We start from the raw sequence: 19,456 nt of genomic DNA on the forward strand, positions 1-19,456 counted from the left end.
AAGTGTGTGCTAGGAATCCCAGTGGCTTTGCTTTGGCCAGAAGGTTGGAAGGCAGAAACAAGGGCACCTTCTTAAGGAGCAATTGGGCAGGACGTCACCTTGGAAGTCACAAGTTCTCCCAAAGAATTCTGGGAGCTGCAGTTGGTTAAGGGTGCTAAAAGTCATTAGGAGACTGCTATTCTCCTCAGAGTTACAATTATCAGAGTGGATTAACCATCAGTCCGTCTTCTGAGAGAACTCTGGGAATTGTCACTGTGGGAGGGGTGTAGGGGTCTCCTAACAGCTCTTAGCAACCTTAACAAATGACAACTCCCAGAATTCTTTGGGGGAAGCCATGGCTCTTTAAACTTAGAGCATCATCTTAGTGCTTTAAATGTATGGTGCAGTTGAGGCCCTTGTCTCTATCCTGCAGGGTTTATTTTAATCAAATACTGCGTTTTGATGCTTCCCCCCTCAAAACAACAACAACAACACAGCTTCAGTCAAAATTGTGACAAAGAATGACTTAGTTGTGTTTTAATATGATAAACTAGGCCTACATCTCCCATCAGTCCAAGCCGACGTGGCCATTTTGTATGACAATAAGGACCAGCACCAACCAGCATGACTAAGCATCTGGAGGAGGACTAAGGTGTGGAAGGCTGAGGTATTGCCTCTTCTGACTGAGATTTCACCAGCAAAAGAGTCTAAGAACCTAAAAAGAGTCTGCAGGTTCAGGCCAGTGGCCCATCTAGTCCAGCATCCTCTTATCACAGCCAGGTGGGAAATTTTCCAGCAGCACCTGAGCACAAGAGTCCTCTCCCCTCCTGTGGTTTCCAGCAACTGGTATTCAGAAGCATTGGTGCCTCTGGCCATGCATGGAGGCAGAGCAGAGCTGTGCTGGCTAGTAGCTGTCGATATAAGCTCTCTCCTCTTCCAGTGGGCTTTCCCCTTACAAGGCACCTGGAGATGCTTCTAGAAACCGTACCTGGATCGTTCTCAATGGCAACTGAGGGCTCTGCTCCTGGGCCTGAGATGCTCCCCCCTCTGCAGATGTGAAAATGTGTCCCTCTTCCTGCTTGTTATATGGATGAAAGAAACCGTGTAATTGCTCTGGGCACACTCTCTTCCCTCCCCTTTCCTCCCACAAGGGTGGTAGATAATAGGCCAGGACCCAGAAACGATGTGGGACGTCCAGTGGGGGGGCTCTTTTGTGCATGCTGCCTTTGTCTGAGCAGCGCCCATTGAGGATCTCTGAATGTAGGTCATGCGTAGATGAGAGAAAGAGGAACGGAGAGCGTGCGCAAGAGAGATAGCACTCTGTCCTGGAAAGCAGAAGCCTAGGAAAAGAGGAGAGGCTGTTGCCCCTGAGTCCTGCTTAGGGGTTTCCCTTTGGGGCAGCTGGTTGGCCACAGTGAGAACAGGATGCTGGACTGTTGTTGTTGTTGTTTAGTTGTGTCTGATTCCTCGTGACCCCATGGACCAGAGCACGCCAGGCACTCCTGTCTTCCACTGCCTCCCGCAGTTTGGTCAAACTCATGCTGGTAGCTTCAAGAACACCGTCCAACCATCTCGTCCTCTGTTGTCCCCTTCTCCTTGTGCCCTCTATCTTTCCCAACATCAGGGTCTTTTCCAGGGGAGTCTTCTCTTCTCATGAGGTGGCCAAAGTATTGGAGCCTCAGCTTCACGATCTGTCCTTCCAGTGAGCATTCAGGGCTGATTTCCTTAAGAATTGATAGGTTTGATCTTCTTGCAGTCCAGGCGACTCTCAAGAGTCTCCTCCAGCACCATAATTCAAAAGCATCAATTCTTCAGCGATCAGACTTCTTTATGGTCCAGCTTGGCCACTGTGAGAACAGGATGCTGGACTAGATGGGCTCAATTTGTCCTGATCCATCAGCCATCCTTTTCTTACGTACTTATGGAGCCTCCAGGTCCAGACACAGTCTATCTTAACTCCTAGGTTTTTAGGGCCATTTGGTCTCAATAAGAAGAGGGTGCTGGACTAGATGGGCCATTGGCAGGTCTCTTGTCACGTTCTTAGGAGGTGGTCCCAATGCCCCCATTGCATTTGTTGTGTGTGGATCAACTTGGGTGTTGGGGTCAGCGCTCAATGTTGACATGGTTGGGCCTGTGCTGAGGAACCTAGCAGTTCCCCCCTGACAAGATCCACCCCCCCAAATCGTACTCCCTCTCTGCACCATTGCAATCTGGTAGTTTGCTCACCTGTGTCTGGTGCAGACAAGATCAGGGGCAGGAAACCTTTTTGGCCTCACAGTCCTGACCTTTGTGTTTCCCCCGCCCCATGGGACAATTTGGATAGATGGCCGAGGCCACTGTTTGCAAGTCACCTGGTGTCATGATGACATCAGGTGACTGAATAGGTGGTCCTTCCTACCTGTCAAAGTTGACCCTCATGGGTGGGAGTGGGGATCTGCTTCAGTATGCCGATCCCTATCACCTAGAAGGATTGAATCCTACCCATTGGCTTTGGGTAAGTCAAAAGTGGCTGTGTTTTTTGGGTGGGGGAATGACTTCACAGGTCAGATTGGACCTCCTGTTTGGCCAAGACTGGTCCACAGACCAGAGGTTCCCTGTCCCTGTTCTGAATCATATACAGTGGTACCTCAGGTTAAGCACTTAATTCGTTCCGGAGGTCCGTTCTTAACCTGAAACTGTTCTTAACCTGAAGCACCACTTTAGCTAATGGGGCCTCCTGCTGCCGCCATTCCGCCGGAGCACGATTTCTGTTCTCACCCTGAAGCAAAGTTCTTAACATGAAGCAATATTTCTGGGTTAGCGGAGTCTGTAACCTGAAGCGTATGTAACCCGAGGTACCACTGTAATCAGAACTGATGGCCAAGGGGCTACCTAGTTCAACTCCCAATTAACTTTTGTTTATATCTTCTGTCCACACACAAATGATGATTGTCCAGTGCTGCAGGATGCCTTACATGAAAGTTCTCATGCTGTGCTATTTGAATGAGTAAAGCCTCGTCTTAAAAAGACATTTCGTTCCAAAATAGTAGTCGTACTAGTAATAATATTCATAGGGGTTTTTTGGTGGTGTTGTTGTTTTTTTACTTGTTCTTAAAATTCTTAATTGAAGAACAGTCTGGGGGTGGGAAGGTCTGAACAGAAGAAAACAACCAGCGCTTTTGGGTTTTCACAGCTCCCAACCAAAAGTGTTTTAACGCTCCCTCTCAGTCACCCAAGCTGTGAACAGTCTGCCAGTTTGCTGATTTCTTGCTAAGCGCAAATCTCCTCGCTGCAGCACACCAGGAATTTGTGAAGGTGCCTCAGCACCCAGTCTTGGATGGCATCTGTCTGTGTCGGGAGACAGTGGAAGGGTGTGGTGAAGTCAAACCTCTGCAAAGTTACAGCACCTGCTGTGGATGTAGAGACCAATACAGGAGAGACGATGATTTTGTTGCAGCTGGGGCAGATAAAGGCGTCCGGTTGTGCTGATGCAAATGTACAATGGTGTTTCTTCTCCCTCTCTGGTCACTGCTGTGGGATGCATGACCTGCTTCTCTCCAGGCGCTGTAGCCGTCTGCAAGGGATTCCCACATGGCGGAAGTCCCAGGAAAGCCTGAGGGAGATAATTGGCTAGGACTTAATGGGTCGATCTCTGCGGCAGCCTAATTGGACTGCCTAAGCCAGTCTTAGGGATGAGGGTGGCGCTGTGGGTTAAACCACAGAGCCTAGGGCTTGCCGATCAGAAGGTTGGCGGTTCGAATCCCCGCAACGGGGTGAGCTGCCGTTGCTCGGTCCCTGCTCCTGCCAACCTAGCAGTTCGAAAGCACGTCAAAGTGCAAGTAGATAAATAGGTACGGCTCCAGTGGGAAGGTAAACGGTGTTTCCGTGCGCTGCTCTGGTTCACCAGAAGCGGCTTAGTCATGCTGGCCACATGACCCGGAAGCTGTACACCGGCTCCCTCGGCCAATAAAGCGAGATGAGCGCTGCAACCCCAGAGTCGGCCACGACTGGACCTAATGGTCAGGGGTCCTTGACCTTTAAGCCAGTCTTGTGCCATTTGGTCAGCTGCTTCTGCTTCAGGTGGTGATGGAAACTGATGCTCGGAGGTAACTGAGGGGTGGGGAAGAAGAGGAAGAGTCAAAGGTCAGTGGCAGAGCCCTTGCTTTGAATGCAATGGTTCCAGGTTCTGACTCTGGCAACTCCAGGTAGGGCTGGGAACGTCCCTTGCCTAAAATCCAGAAGAGCTGCTGCCAGTCAGTGTAAACAATATTGAGCTAGGTGGACCCAAAGGTCTGTAGAAGGCAGATTCTGGTGTCTTTAGTTAAATCAGACCTTAATTCTGAACCATGAGGACTGGAATCTTGTTTTACTTTTAAGGGAGAAGCCGTAGCTCTGTGGCAGCGCACCTACTTTGTAGGCAGAAGGTCCCAAGTTCAGTCCACAATGGCATCTCCAAGCTAGAGTGGGAACAGGCAAGGAAACCCGGAAGAGCCACTGCCAATCACTGTGGACAATACTGAGCTGGGTGGACCAATGCTCCAACTCCGTGTAAGGCAGCTTACGATAGTCTTCTGATTTTTCTAAGCTTGTGGACGCAGCTGTGCCTTCCATGTTGGTGTTGACATCTATGCTGAACACAGAAATCAGCATCATCCCAAATCTCTTCCTTTTAAGAAATAGTACCTTACTAAGTTTCTAGTCCTGGTGATTGTAAAGAGAAACTTCCCATGGACAGCTTTGCTGGTTATGTTCTCTCTCTTTGTATGTGTTTTACCCCTAAAGATCTCGCTTTCAATGTATGCATTTACGAAGTTGTACCTTATTCTCTGCTACTTTTTTTTTGCCTTCTGTTCATATTGTAATTTGCTTTGTAAACTATTTTTGAAAGCAGTGCGTACATGCTTTGAAAAGAGAGGCTTGAAATAGCAAAACTCGCTGACCTGCTTTACGTCTAGGAAACAGAATAAATTATACAAAGCCCTGCAAACAAATTCGCATAAACTCATACAGGTTGCAAAATCCAGTTTTTTCTGGTAATGGAACTTGGGTTCGCTCAGAGCTTAGCCACATTTTCTCTTGTTGCCCAGCTTTCCCCAGGAAAAGAGCCACTCTTTAGCACTCAGTCTATCACTAAAGATTGGGTTTTCCCTTGGAAAGGAGCAGGGGAATGTGCTTTCTAGGCAGGGCACAAGTAGAAGTATGGATGAGCCCATAGGTTTCTGCTGAGTGTAGTTATGGGCTATGCAGACCTGCTTGTGGGAAATGGAGAGAGAGAACAGATAATACTTTTTTTTTAAAGTTTCATCTCCTTCCTTGTATTGTAAAAAATTTTTTGGGGGGGCCTGGAAAATTCTCAAAAAGACAGTAGTTTTCCACGCCGGAACGTTCGAAACTGAAACACAACATTTTTTTCCCCCGGAGGTAAATTCCACTGACTTTATTTATTTTTTTAAAAAAATGATATTTATTGAAATTTTACAGACAATAAAAAGTTACAGAATTAAAAAGAAAAAAATAAAGAAAAAAATAACAATAATAAAAGAAAAAAAGATACAAAAATACAAAGACAAAATACATGAAAAGTAAAAAACAATTAAAAACAAATCAATATTTTCATGTCTTATATTTCATTTACTTGTTTCTTGACGTCCTCACACCTCCCTTTTTTATATTCCAGTTCAGATGGTTAATTCAGCAAATCCCTTCCCTCTCTGTTTTTATCTTAATTCTATATCTTAACATATTATAACTTCGTATTTTCATCTAGTTATCAATCCATTTTTACATATTCTTTTTAACCTTATTGCTAAAGCCGTTTCATTTCAATCCAACATCATTTTAACATTCATTAATTTTACAATATTTCTGCAAATAGTCTTTAAATTTCTTCCAATCTTCTTCCACCGACTCTTCTCCCTGGTCTCGGATTCTGCCAGACATTTCCGCCAGTTCCATGTAGTCTATCACTTTCATCTGCCATTCTTCCAAGGTGGGTAGATCTTGTGTCTTCCAATACTTTGCAATGAGTATTCTTGCTGCTGTTGTAGCGTACATAAAGAAAGTTCTATCTTTCTTTAACACCAATTGGCCGGCCAACATTTTAAACAGCACGTTTGTTTGTAACATTAGGATCACTGTAGAAGCGCTGGAAGGGACACAAAGGGTCATCTAGACCAGTGTTTCCCAAACGTTTTTGGGCAACGGCACACCTGCTTACCGGAAAAAAATCTCGCGGCACACCACCATTAAAGCCCCGCCCCGTGACGTCAGCGCGCAGCGTCACGCCGGGAGGGACGCACAAAAGTGAACGTTTTTTCCCTCCCCCTTGCCGGGGTGGGAGGAGGCAGCAGAGCGAGGGCAGCTGAGGCGGCGGCGGCAGCTGAGGCGGCGGCGGCTGCGATAGCGGGCGGAGGAGGAGCCGTCGCCGGGAGTTGCTGCTGCTGCTGTTGCTGCTGCTGCCCGGACATGCCGGCCTCCTCCTCCTCCGCTGTCTCGCGCTCCTCCCTTTTGCGCGCGCTGCCCCGCCGCTCGGCACCACCACCGTGGAGCCGCCCCGGCTCGACGCGGATCCTCGCCGCCGCCGCCTCTCGCCGCCGCCTCTCGCCCGCCTCCCTCCCACGGCACACCAGCCGGTGTCTCACGGCACACTAGTGTGCCGCGGAACACCGGTTGGGAAACACTGATCTAGACCAACCCCCTGCAATACAGGAATCCTAGCTAATGTTCTTGAAACTCATCATGCCTTCAGAGCAAGCCTACACGGTAGATGATTGCTGTTCCCATCAGGGTGGGTGGGTTTGATTTAAATCAAATAGATGTAAATCACGATTTAAATCACTAGTCAGTAAGACTTGATTTAAATCATTTCTTTTTTACAGAAAAACTCATTCTTGCCGGTATAATCTTAATATTTACAACCAGAGGAAGGTTTCATTTTTGGAATAATAAATTTTCAGAGTAGTTTTTACAGTTATATCAAAAATTACTGATTTGGTTGTACTGTTAGAAATACATAGACAGATAATTATGAAATTATTGTGAGGTTTAATAAGTTAACTGTTTATATTTGGACAACTTTTCTTCTGTACTTTATTGGAAGGAGAAAAATAATCATTTCCTTAATAACAATTTAAACAATTTATTTAACTAAAGCAATAACAACAGTATCCATGTATCAGTATCCATGTTTGTTTACTGATGTGGTTAAAGTTTTTTTTGTTTTGTTTTGTTTAAAAAATACACCTTAGACTGAGTTTTAGCACACATGAAAAACTTAAAACAAATCCTTATTTCCTGATGAGTAGCCTTTGGAGTATAATGTAACTTAAATAGAAAACTATCTTTAGCAAGATCTTTCCTCCAAAAGCATTTTATTTTAAAAATCTGATTTATTTATTTTTTAAAAAAATCCAATTTAAACCAAAAAAATCTGCTTTAATTTTTTAAAAATGATTTATTTATTTTTTTAAAAAACCATTGATTTTTATCCACCCCGGTTTCCATTTTCTGGTCTGGAAGCTTAAAGAACTTCCATCATGGGGACTAGAAGCCTGACAATTTAAATTCTATGTGTTGTTGCTGGGGTGCGGGGCTTGAATGCAATTGAGCAGCACAGAAAAAAAACACCCACAGAAGCCCCCCTCCCCCTGCTGCCTCCCAGACGAGGATTTCCATGGAGCCGCCATCTTCCTGTGTTTTTTCAGATAGTTCCGAAATAGATTTTCGCTCCATTAATATCTGGCATGATTAAGCAGCCGATTGCCTGGGTCTGGACTGGATTTCTGTCTCCAGATGAGCGGTGCTGCAGTGCTAAAGCATTTGTGTGCTCCCAGCGGTCACCAGCAAACAATTTATCGGGCACTTCTAATTTGCAGAGAGCTCTGCAGTCCTGCTTGTCGGGTCCAGTGCTTGTTGCACTTGTCATTGTGAGAGGTGAGGAGGGGGAAACTGAGGAACTTGCCCCAAGTCACCAGCTGAGCAGAGGGCTGGAACTCAGGACCATTGTAGTTCAAGGCTGAACAACCATCTGTTTGGAAATTGCTTCTCTTGTAGCTCAGTGAGAGAACACCTGCCTTGCAGGCAGAAGGTCCTAGGTTTCAATCGCCAATGGCTTCTCTGGGGTGGACTTGGGGAGAGCCCTGCCTGAAACCTTAGAGAGCTGCTGCCAGTCAGTGTGAGCAATGCTGAGCTACACAGTCTAAATTCTGAACCACTGGACTGGAATCTTCCCTTGTTTTTAAGGAAGCTGTAGATGCGGTAGAGAATTTGCCTCGCATGCAGAAGCTCCCAGGTTCAGTCCTCAGTGGCATCACCAGGTAGGGTCTGGGAAGTGACCCCTATCTCACACCCCAGAGAGTGGCCATCAGTCACCGTAGACCAGGACTGGGGAGGACCAGGACTGGGGAGCAGCTGTTACCCTCCCAATGTTATTGGACTCCAACTCACATCATCCCTGACCTGCTGCAGGTCCAATGAGACCTGGACCTGGAGTCCAGTGTCCTGTTCTGGGCGCCACAGTTTAAGGAGGATATTGACAAGCTGGAATAATAATAATAATAATAAAATAATATATATATTAAATTTGTATACCACCCTAGACCTTTAGATCTCAGGGCGCTTCACAACATAAAATCACTATATATATATATATATATATATATATATATATATATATATATATATATATGTGTGTGTGTGTGTGTGTATATATATATATATATATACACACACACACACACACACAAAAAAAAACAACCCAATAAACTTCCCTTCCACAACACATTTTAAAAGGGCATCAGATGTCAATTAGCCAAAAGTCTGGTCAAAGAGGAATGTTTTTGCCTAGTGCCTAGACGACTGAGATTATAAAAGGTCTTGAAACCAAGCCTTCTGGGGAACGGTTCAGGGAGTTGGATATGTTTAGCCTGGAAAAGAAGAGACTGAGATGGGTTCTGAGAACCATCTTCAAATATCTGATGGGCCCTCACATGGAAGATGGAGCAAGCTCGTTTTCTGTTGCTCCAGAGGGGAGCAGAAAATTACAAGATCTACCATCTTCTGTAGGCAATATGCTGAGCACAGTGGACCAAAGGTTTGACACAAGCCAAGGCTGTTTTCTGAGTGCCTGAGGGCTACCCAGCCTCACTTGGCCTCCTCTTGTCCAAGATTGGCTCTAACCTCAGTTCATCCTCTTCTGTTTCAGTAATGTGATCTGCCTCTTGTCCGGCACTGACGGTGCTGGTCTGGTGGTAGGGGCAGTTTGCTGCCTTTGGTTGTCTCATAGAGTAACAGGAGAGCTCCTGATGGTTTCCAGATGAGGCTGTGAGCCACCCAGCGAAAAGCCACCTTCCTGGCCTCAAAGTAGATTTTTGCTGTGGGGGGTGGGGAATTGGTCCTGTTCATGTTGGACACAACTTCTCAGCTGCCCTCTCAGCTTTTTGCAAGGCTGGATTTTCCCTCCCAAACCCTTCTGCCAGATTCTTCGTTGAGTGGAGCCGTTCTTCTGACGTCTGTCTCTCATTTTCACGCTTCCAAATGGAACAAAATAATGAAGGGAACAGATGTTTCTTTCTACATGAGATACGGTGGTGGGGAGGGAGGGAGGGGGGATGCTGGAGATGAAGCTGCTGAGTAAAGCCTCGGACACTGGGAGGCGGGTTCCAATTCTGGCTTGGCAAAGGTTCTTCCTGGTCAAGACGCTGCCTTGGCGAGAAGGGGCAGCTTTGCGGGACTGATAGGCGATGAGCAGACACCTCCCTCCTCTGACATGGAGCTGTAAAGAAGGAACCACACGGCAAAAAAACCCTGTGTGTACCGCATTCCTCTTTGCGGGTTGGACAAATTCAGGCAGGACAGGGCTGCCAATGTCAGCTGGCCATGGTGGCATTTATGCTCTGCCTCCACAGCCAGAGGCAGCAATGCTTTCAAATACCAATTTCTGGGAACCACAGGAGGGGAGAGGGCTCTTGGGCTCGGGTCCTGCTTTCAGGTTTCCCACAGGCATCTGCTTGGCCACTGTGAGAACAGGATCCTGGGCTGAAATGGGTTCAAATGAGATTCCAGCTCAGCATTAGGAAGAACTTTCTGAAGGGGACAATTCACTTGCAAGGTGGTGGATTCTCCTTCATTGGAAGTCTTTAAGCAGAGGTCTGTCAGGGGTTCTTGGCTGTGATTCCTGGTGGTTGGACTTGATGACCCTTCCAGCTCTACAATTCTGTGATTCTATGAGCAATGGCAAACCTAGACAGCATCTTAAAAAGCAGAGACATCACCTTGCCGACAAAGGTCCGTATAGTTAAAGCTATGGTTTTCCCAGTAGTGATGTATGGAAGTGAGAGCTGGACCACAAAGAAGGCAGATCGCCGAAGAATTGATGCTTTTGAATTATGGTGCTGGAGGAGACTCTTGAGAGTCCCATGGACTGCAAGAAGATCAAACCTATCCATTCTGAAGGAAATCAAGCCCTGAATGCTCACTGGAAGGACAGATTGTGAAGCTGAGGCTCCAATACTTTGGCCACCTCATGAGAAGAGAAGACTCCCTGGAAAAGACCCTGATGTTGGGAAAGATGGAGGGCACAAGGAGAAGGGGACGACAGAGGACGAGGTGGTTGGACAGTGTTCTCGAAGCTACCAGCATGAGTTTGACCAAACTGTGGGAGGCAGTGGAAGACAGGAGTGCCTGGCATGCTCTGGTCCATGGGGGCACGAAGAGTCGGACATGACTAAACGACTAAACAACAACAACAACAACAACAACAACAACAACAACAATGAATTGATGGGTGCTGGTTCTGATCCATCAGTCAGGCTCTATTAAAGGATTGCTTTGTTTGGTTTGTCCTGAATCTTCCAAGGTTTTCAGGAGGTTGCAGAGGCCCCCAGGCTTCACTCTTGTGCCTGGATGGTGAGGACAGGAATCGGGACTGCATCCTGGTGAAAAAGACCCCACCGGCTTCCTCCCTACCCCATTCCTCCTCTCCCGGCTGCTGTTATCTGCTTGCTTTCCTTAGGCCTCCTGTGAGTCACCAGATGCCCTCCTCTGCTGCCGGAGCTGTGTGCTGTGAGCTCTCAGGCCTACATTGCCGCAGGTCCACTGATGACGCATCACTCATGCATGCAGCATCCCAGATGCCAGGCTTGGTAGGGCCCTTGATGCGGTTTCTCCACTGGCAAAGTTTCTCAAAACTGTGAGTTTTGCCTTCAGTTGGGATGCTTTGTTTTAACATAAGAAGAACCTGATGGGTCAGGCTAATGGTCCAGGATCCTGTTCTCACAGGGGCCAACCAGATGCCCCAATGGAAAAGCCACAAGCACAAGAACAGCTCTCCCCTCCTGTGGTTTCCAGCAACTGGCCTTCAGAAGCATCCCTGCCTCACAGGATGGAGGCAGAGCATAGTCATCATGCCCAGTAGCCACTGAAAGACCTTTCCTCCATGCATCTGTTGAATCGTCTTTTAAAGCCATCTAGGATGGTACCCATCGCTGCTTCCTGTGGAAGTGAGTTCCAGAGTTTAACAGTGTTCTGTTTGAAGAAGGGCTTCGTTTCTCTCTGCAGAGTTTTCCAGGCTTCAGCTTCATTGGATGCCCGTGAGTTCTAGTGATATGAGAGAGGGAGAAAAACTTTTCAGTCCAGAAGAAAACCACCACGGATGCATAACTATTGCCTCAATGGCATTTCGTAGAAAACACTTGGCTATGGTGAGAAAAGGATGTTGGACTTGGGGACCCCTCTGGACGGATAGTTTTCTACAGGTGTCTAATAAATATTCAAAGAATCAGGGTTGGAAAGGATCCGGGGGGTTGGACTAGATGACCCTTGTGCTCCCTTCCAGTTCTTTGATTCGATGACTATACAGTGGTGCCTCGGGTTATGAACTTAATTCGTTCCGGAGGTCCGTTCTTAACCCGAAACCGTTCTTAACAAGAGGCGCACTTTCTCTAATGGGGCCTCCTGCTGCTGCTGTTCCTCTGGCACGCAATTTCTGTTCTTATCCTGGGGGAAAGTTCGCAACCCGAGGTACTACTTCTGGGTTAGGGGAGTTTGTAACCCGAAGTGTTTGTAACCCGAGGTGTTTGTAACCCGAGGTACCACTGTATATGGACAGCTGCAGAAAACTCTGTTTGGAGGGGCCTTTAAGTCCAACATTCTTTTCTTACCACGGCCAGTTTCATGGCTATGGGAACTCAGGCATGCATCCCAAAAGTTGGACGATTGAGGCCAGAGAAAAGAAAGCCATCCTTTGTGCAGTGTTAAACTAGGGAACTCACTTCCTCAGGAGGCAGGGATGGCCAGCAACATGCCTACTAGCCAAAATGGCCCTGCTCTGCTGGCACAGTTGGAGGCAGCAGTGTTTCTGGAAAACCACAGGAGGGGAGAGTTCCTGTTGTGCTGGGGTCCTGCTCGCTGGTTTCCCACAGAGGCATCTGGCTTGCTGCCGTTGCATCAGGATGCCTGACTAGACAGGCCATTGGCCTGATCCAGCAGGCTCTCCTTTTGTTCTTCAATGGCATATTCACAGCCCTGCCCCCCCCCCCCGGTGAGGCCAACTCCTCACAGACCCACGTCAGAGGCTTCCTGGACACAAAGCCAGCCTCAGTCCAGGGGCTGGCATGGAGCGATGCTGATCCTGACTGTGTTATATAATTCTTTTTGCTACTGGGGGATGGACTTGGAGCCAGGCAGCCTCCCCCCCCCCCGCTTGCACTGCCTTATGGGGCCATCTTCAGCCAGAAGACGAGTGTGTGTGATTGGAGGGGGGGGGCTATGTGTTTTGCTTTTTCCTTCTTGGTCTCCTGGTCCCGCCAGTCCTGCAAAGGCTCATCTTGTCAGCCACAGAGCCTGTAATTTTCTCTGGCTGGCCAAGCAGCCTCCTGTTCCTTCCAGCGCTCTCTCTCTCTCCCCCCTGTTTCTCTCTCCCCCCCCACCTCAAATCCAATTGCTCAGCTGTCTCCTGCCAGAACAGTTAGTGGGACAGCAGCCAAACGCTTCCAGATGTGCCAAAACTATCAATCAGGCTCCGCCAGTCAGGAGGCCCCCTGAATTATGAGCGTCCCCTGCGTTTGGAGAGCTTGATTGGATGGCAAATGAATCACTGCGGCTGACACAAATGCACACACACACACACACACACATCGGTCAAAGGATCGGCTTAGGGGAGCTTAGGCCCTACCTAAAAGCTTCAGGGAAGCCTGGCTGCCAGAATCGTAGCATTGGAAGATACCCCAAGGTTCACCTGGTCCAACCCCCTGCAATGCAAGAATCTCTGCTAAAGCATCTATGGCAGATGGCTATCCAAATTCTACCTTACAACACCTATTCCAGCATCCTGTTCTCACGGTGGCTAACCAGATGGCCCCGCAAAGGGAGTCCACAAGCCAGGACCAGAGCGCAACGTTGACTCTCCGTCTTGCAATTCCTAGCGACTGGTATTCAGATACATTTGCTGCCTCTGACAGTGCAGGTAGATTCATAGTCATCATGGCTTGTAGTTATTGATAGCTGCATCCTCCAGCTTGGACTGAGCTGTGGTTTACCTGGGAGGTTGCTGCAGAATTAGGTTTCAGGGTCAGTCTGACACCTTGTCAAAAGGACCTGGGGGCAGGAGAGAGAACCTCTGAGCATTTGTGGAGTGCCTCCCCTCCCCACCCTGTAGTATGGGAAGTCCTTGCAATGGACTTCCAAAGCAGAAATTGGGCAGACAGATCAGAGTAACGTGTTGAAAAGATTTACTGGTGTGACTGGACTGCATGAAGGTGTTATTCGTTCTGTTTATTTTTGCAATTTCATAAAAATTATATATCGCTTACAAAAACGAAAGGCCTCTAAGCCATTTACAGTAGTTGGTCCAAGATAGACAGTGAGGTGCCAATAAAATTATAATTAAGAAGTTACATTGGGGGGGATATAAACTAAAATCGGAAACAGCTGAACTTCCTGAAACCATGTGTGAAGATTGTGTGCTGAAATCACATGTTTGGGGAGGCTTGCTGGAGCAGAAAAGGTTTCAGCAGGTGCTGAAAGCAATAAGTGAAGGTGCCTACCTGATGTCAATGGGCAGGGAGTTCCAAAGTGTTCATTCTGCCACACTGAACAATCAGTTCCTTGCAAGTGCAGGACAAATTTTATGTGGCATTTCTAAGCAGTCAAGTGGGCACATGGGGAGTTAATTAAAATATTTACCTGGTTCACAGGTCTGCATGTGCATTTCCTGTTGTGCTTTAGAATGGTCTTCGCTAACTTGTAGCCTTCCAGGTGTTTTGGACCATGAATCACATCAGCTGTGACCATTGGCTGGCTATGCTAGCGGGGGCTGATGGCGCATTACACACCCTGGTTCTGGGCAGGTGTCCTTTTTGCATGTGGCTAGGGGCAGAGACTGCAAAACTGCGCCGGCTCCTGCATTCTGCAGTGGCCATACCAATATGCCGCTGGCAGACCTGCACCTGTTGTGGCCTGAGTTCACTGTTCATGGATGTGCCAGGAGAGCATCGTCCTTGCTAATGTGCCTCACCTCCCTGCGCACACATTCCTCCCATGCAGTACACATCAGGCCCTGAATGAAATCACCTTGTCTCTTCCCCACCCCAATCCTGCTCTTGTTTCTTCCTGCCTTTACATCACGTTTTTTGCTGCAGCGTCGCGATGATGTCGGATGCAAAGATGAGTCACGCCAAAAAAGAGGGGCAGGGAGGGAGTGTGACCTTTTGCGTTATTTGAGGGTCACTGGAGAGCTGAGCGGCTAAAAGCCTCTTGTTGCTCTGCAGATGTCCATTTCCTGTGGATAATGCAATGTGAGTGAGCCACAGTTTTGCATCGGGGGGGGGGGGGGTTGGAGAAAGAATCTTCAGAGCATCCGCTTTGCATGCAGAAAGTCCCAGATTCAATCTCCAAGCGGGGAATAAACTCCCTGCTGGAAAAGCTCGGAGGGCCACTGCCAACCAATGGTCTGATTTGGTGTGATGCAGCTTCCTATGTTCCAACTGAACTCAGGCTTTTATTCACAACGATGAGGACTAGAATCTTATATTTTAGAGAGGAAGGAATGTGAGTGAGTGGTAGAGCACTTGCCATGCAGGTATCACAGCTAAAGATTTCCTGACTGATGGCCATCCAACCTCTGACAAAAGACCTGCAGTGAAGTTCACCACTTTCTGAGGTTATGGAATCACAGAATTGTAGAGTTTAAGGGGACCCACTGTGGGTTAAACCACGGAGCCTAGGGCTTGCCAATCAGAAGGTCGGCGGTTCGAATCCCCGCAACGGGGTGAGCACCTGTTGCTCGGTCCCTGCTTCTGCCAACCTAGCAGTTCGAAAGCACGTCAAAGTGCAAGTAGATAAATAGGTACCGCTCTGGTGGGAAGATAAACGGCGTTTCCGTGCGCTGCTCTGGTTCGCCAGAAGCGCCTTAGTCATGCCGGCCACATGACCCGGAAGCTGTACACCGGCTCCCTCGGCCAGTAAAGCGAGATGAGCGCCGCAACCCCAGAGACGGTCATGACTGGACCTAATGGTCAGGGGTCCCTTTACCTTTACAAGGATCATCTAGTCTAGCCCCCCCCCCCGGGAATACAGGGATCACAGCTCTGGCCCCTGGTTTGTTTTGGCTGCCCTTTGCTTTCTCTTTCCCAGCCCTACAATATCCTTGTTGAGGTCCAGTGAGCAGAGCGGTACATGGTCTTCTAAGGGCTGTTCTTTTACCAAGGCAGTAAATCACTACTGCCTGTCAGAGGAAGCACAAACTCTCCTCTCCTGTGACCTACAGCTTTGCTTTGAGCCTTGGTCAGCTCCTGGAAGTGGCCCTTCAGCTCTCCCCATCCTCTGAGAGGCCCTGAACCCCCATGGACCTATCCTGGCCTTTCAGGTGCACAGGGAGGTGGAAGGCTTCGCAGCTGCTGTGGCAGGCAGAAGCAGCCTCGACTGAGCCATGGCTTGGCCTTTCGTTCCAAGGCTAGCGCTGGCAGAGCTGTAACCTCTGCGGCCGTACATCTTGAGGGTGTTTTTATTTCTCCTCCCTGGGCTGTTCATCCTGGCGCTCTGCAGCCATAAAGCCTCTCCGATTAACTTCTCCATTTGCTGTGACAGCTTAGACCTCCCCTCCTTCTGCTTCTGAGCAAACTGAAGGATGCTCCAGAGACAAGCTTTGCCCTTTCTCCAGCTGGGTGTTGCTGGCCTTTCCAGATTGGGGGGGTGGGGGTGGGATTTTTTAGGCTGGTACCTTCTGCAGCGAGCCATTGGCGCTATAATTCTCCCTCTCTTGTGACACTAGAATTCGACATCCAATGAACCTGGAGGTTGGAAGATTTAGGAGAGAGAAGAGGAAGTCCTTCTTCCCACAGCGCAAAGTTAAACTCTGGAACTCCCTCCCACAGGAGGCAGTGATAGCTGCCAACCTAAAAGGTAATAGGACCCCTGACCATTAGGTCCAGTCGTGACCGACTCTGGGGTTGCGGCGCTCATCTCGCTTTATTGGCCGAGGGAGCCGGCGTACAGCTTCCGGGTCATGTGACCAGCATGACTAAGCCACTTCTGGCGAACCAGAGCAGCACACAAAAATGCTGTTTACCTTCCCGCCAGAGCGGTACCTATTTATTAAAGAGGATGGGACAAATTCATGGAAGAATTGGCTATTGATGGCTATTAGTCACTGTTTGGAGGCAGCAAAGATTCTGAAGAACCACAGGAGGGGAGAGTGCTTTCAGATTTCCCATTGGGGCATCTGGTTGGCCACTGTGAGAACAGGATGCTGGACTAGATGAGCTACTGACCTGATCCAGTGGGCTTTTCTTACGTTGCTACCAGTGTTAAGATTTCACCAGGCATGTTTTGCAACTGGTGCAGGTCCAATTGCAACCAGGTTGGCAACAGGGAAAACCGGTACAGTGGTACCTCGGGTTACAGACACTTCAGGTTACAGACTCTTCAGGTCACAGACTCCGCTAACCCAGAAATAGTACCTTGGGTTAAGAACTTTGCTTCAGGATGAGAACAGAAATCGTGCTCGAGTGGCACGGCAGCAGCAGGAGGCCCCATTAGCTAAAGTGGTGCTTCAGGTTAAGAACAGTTTCAGGTTAAGAACGGACCTCCGGAATGAATTAAGTTCTTAACCCGAGGTACCACTGTATGTCACTTGGAGGAGGATCTGAAATATGTACTTTCCTTGAAACCTTAATTTTTTTATTCCGAATTGTTTTATTTGATGCTTTAATGTGCTTTATACCACTTTGAGATTCGTTCTTTAAAATAGAAAGTGGTATAGAAATGAAATGAAGTCAATAATAAATGAATTCCATTGGGGGAAATAAACAGCCTCTAGACATTCTATTGTGTGACCGTAACCTAGGTTTAAGGTGCCATTTGGCAATTAGATTATATATCTGAGTTTCTAATGCTGGTTCTTACATTCGTATCATATGGCACGATTGGTGGCTTTAGACTGGACCCCCCCCCATCGCCATCTGGAGAGGCACTCTTGTGTTATAGTGCAACAAAAGTAGGACAACCCCACCCCCACCCCCTTCATGGTATGAAAAAGTTGCAGGTGTACAGCAGATCTGCTCCGTAGTAGCTTCAGATCTGTGTAATTTAACTTCCAAATTTCTCACAAGGAGCCAACACAATTTTGGGAAGGACTATAGAGCCCCCGTTTGCCTGTGGAAGAACCCAGGATCAATTCCCCAATAGGATCTGCCAGTAGGGCTGGGAAAAGACTCCTGCCTGAAACTCTGGGCAGCCAGCCAGTGTAGATGGAATACTAAGAGCCGGATGGACCTGTGGGCTGATGTGATGAGCATGTCAGAAGAGCCCTGTAGTTGGATCAGTGCAAAGGGGGCCCAGATGCTTCTTCTGGGAAGGGTCCTGAGCACAACAGCAGTACCTATGCTCACCTGTGATTCCCAGCACATGGTACTCAAAGGCATCCTGCCTCCAACCCTGAAGGCTGGCAGCCGTTGATGGACTTATTCTCCATGCACTTTGTAACCATTCAAGGGGCTTTCCTTCTAGGAAACAGTATATTAAATTTTATCACATAAATAATGTGAAATAAATTTCTCCAGCTCCCTTTTTCAGCTGTCTGGGTTGGTGGCTTATCATTGCATCTTGTGCCTGCAAGTAGCAGTAATAATAATAATAATAATAGTAATAATAATAATAATTTGTATACTGCCCTTCATCCGTAGATCTCAGGGCAGTTCACAACATAAACTCTCTAGTTTTGCTGGATGTTGTGTGATAAAGGTCCTTCATTTTGTCTGTCCTGAATCTTCCAATGTTTGGCTTCATTGTATGACTGCACTGATTTCTCCCCCCCCCCATAAATTTTTATTCATATTTGCACATATATACAGGAAAAACATAAACAAAAAATCCACCACATACCTTATACAAATTATATCCACTTCACAAATCATAAATAAAGTACAAAACTAAGTTAGTCTTGACTGAGCCTTGGACTTCCCTCCACTCCTTTGGTAAGTATCGAATAAATTATATAGTCGCGTACTTTTTAACTCTTTTACATAGGCCTTTCCCGCTGTTAGAGTTATTTCAACCCCGCCAGTGTCACCTGAACTTTAGATTCCATATACATTAAATATTTCTTCCAATTATCATGAAATTTCTGTTCGTCTTGGTCCCTTAATCTTCCTGATATTCTATCAAGCTCAGCATAATTTATCATTTTAACCTGCCACTCGCTTATGTTGGGTATTGCTTCTGATTTCCAATTTTGTGCTAACATAGTTCTTGCAGCTGTCGTGGCATATAGAAACAAGATCTTATCTTCTTTTTTAATTTCTTTACCAACCATTCCATGACTGCACTGATTTCTAGTAAGGACCCCATGGGTATAGCCAAGGGGTGATAGCTGCCCCCCCCCAAGTAAAACAATAGAAATAGTAACTGACCAAACTTGTTGGTCCCCCCCCCCAACAAAAGTCCTGGTTATTCCAATGAAGGGCTCACCTTCTTTCTGTGATCGTCAGTTATTTAAATCAGTTATAAATATTGTGCTGTTAATTCTGTAATTAACGGCACAATATAACAGCACAAAGTAATTCTGCTCCAGGACCTTTGGGTTAAAGGTGAGATTAAAAAAATAAAAAAATAAAATAAAAATGCCAGGTAACAGAAGTAGAAACAACCTCTGTCTTCTTTCTCCACAATAGGCATAATTCTAGTTATCATGTCACCTCACTCAGTGGTGTAGCGTGGGGGGTGCAGGGGGCCCCGGCCGCACTGGGCGCAACATCTGGGGGTTAGGGTTAGGGGGCGCAAATCCATGGGTTAGGGGGCGCAAATTACTTGCCTTGCCCCAGGTGCTGACAACCCACGCTACGCCACTGACCTCACTCCCCCCCCCCGCCAGCTAAAGAGCCACAAATGCTGCTTGCCTTTCCTCGCTCCATCCCCTTGATCATTTTAGCTGCCCATTTCTGAACTTTTTTGTCCGGCTCTGCAATATCCTCTTTGAGGAGCTGCAGCCAGACTGGCCCACAAT

The 19,456-nt window shown here is 47.5% G+C and overlaps 1 protein-coding gene across 4 annotated transcripts in view; it reads left to right on the forward strand.

The window, feature by feature from the left end:
* CASKIN1 (CASK interacting protein 1) overlaps positions 1-19,456 on the forward strand; it is a 120,768-nt gene that overhangs the window by 25,485 nt on the left and 75,827 nt on the right. The gene's annotated exons all lie outside the window — the stretch shown is intronic.

This window comes from Podarcis bocagei, assembly GCF_964188305.1.
Source record: "Podarcis bocagei genome assembly, chromosome: 14".
Classification (NCBI taxonomy): Eukaryota; Metazoa; Chordata; class Lepidosauria; order Squamata; family Lacertidae; genus Podarcis; species Podarcis bocagei.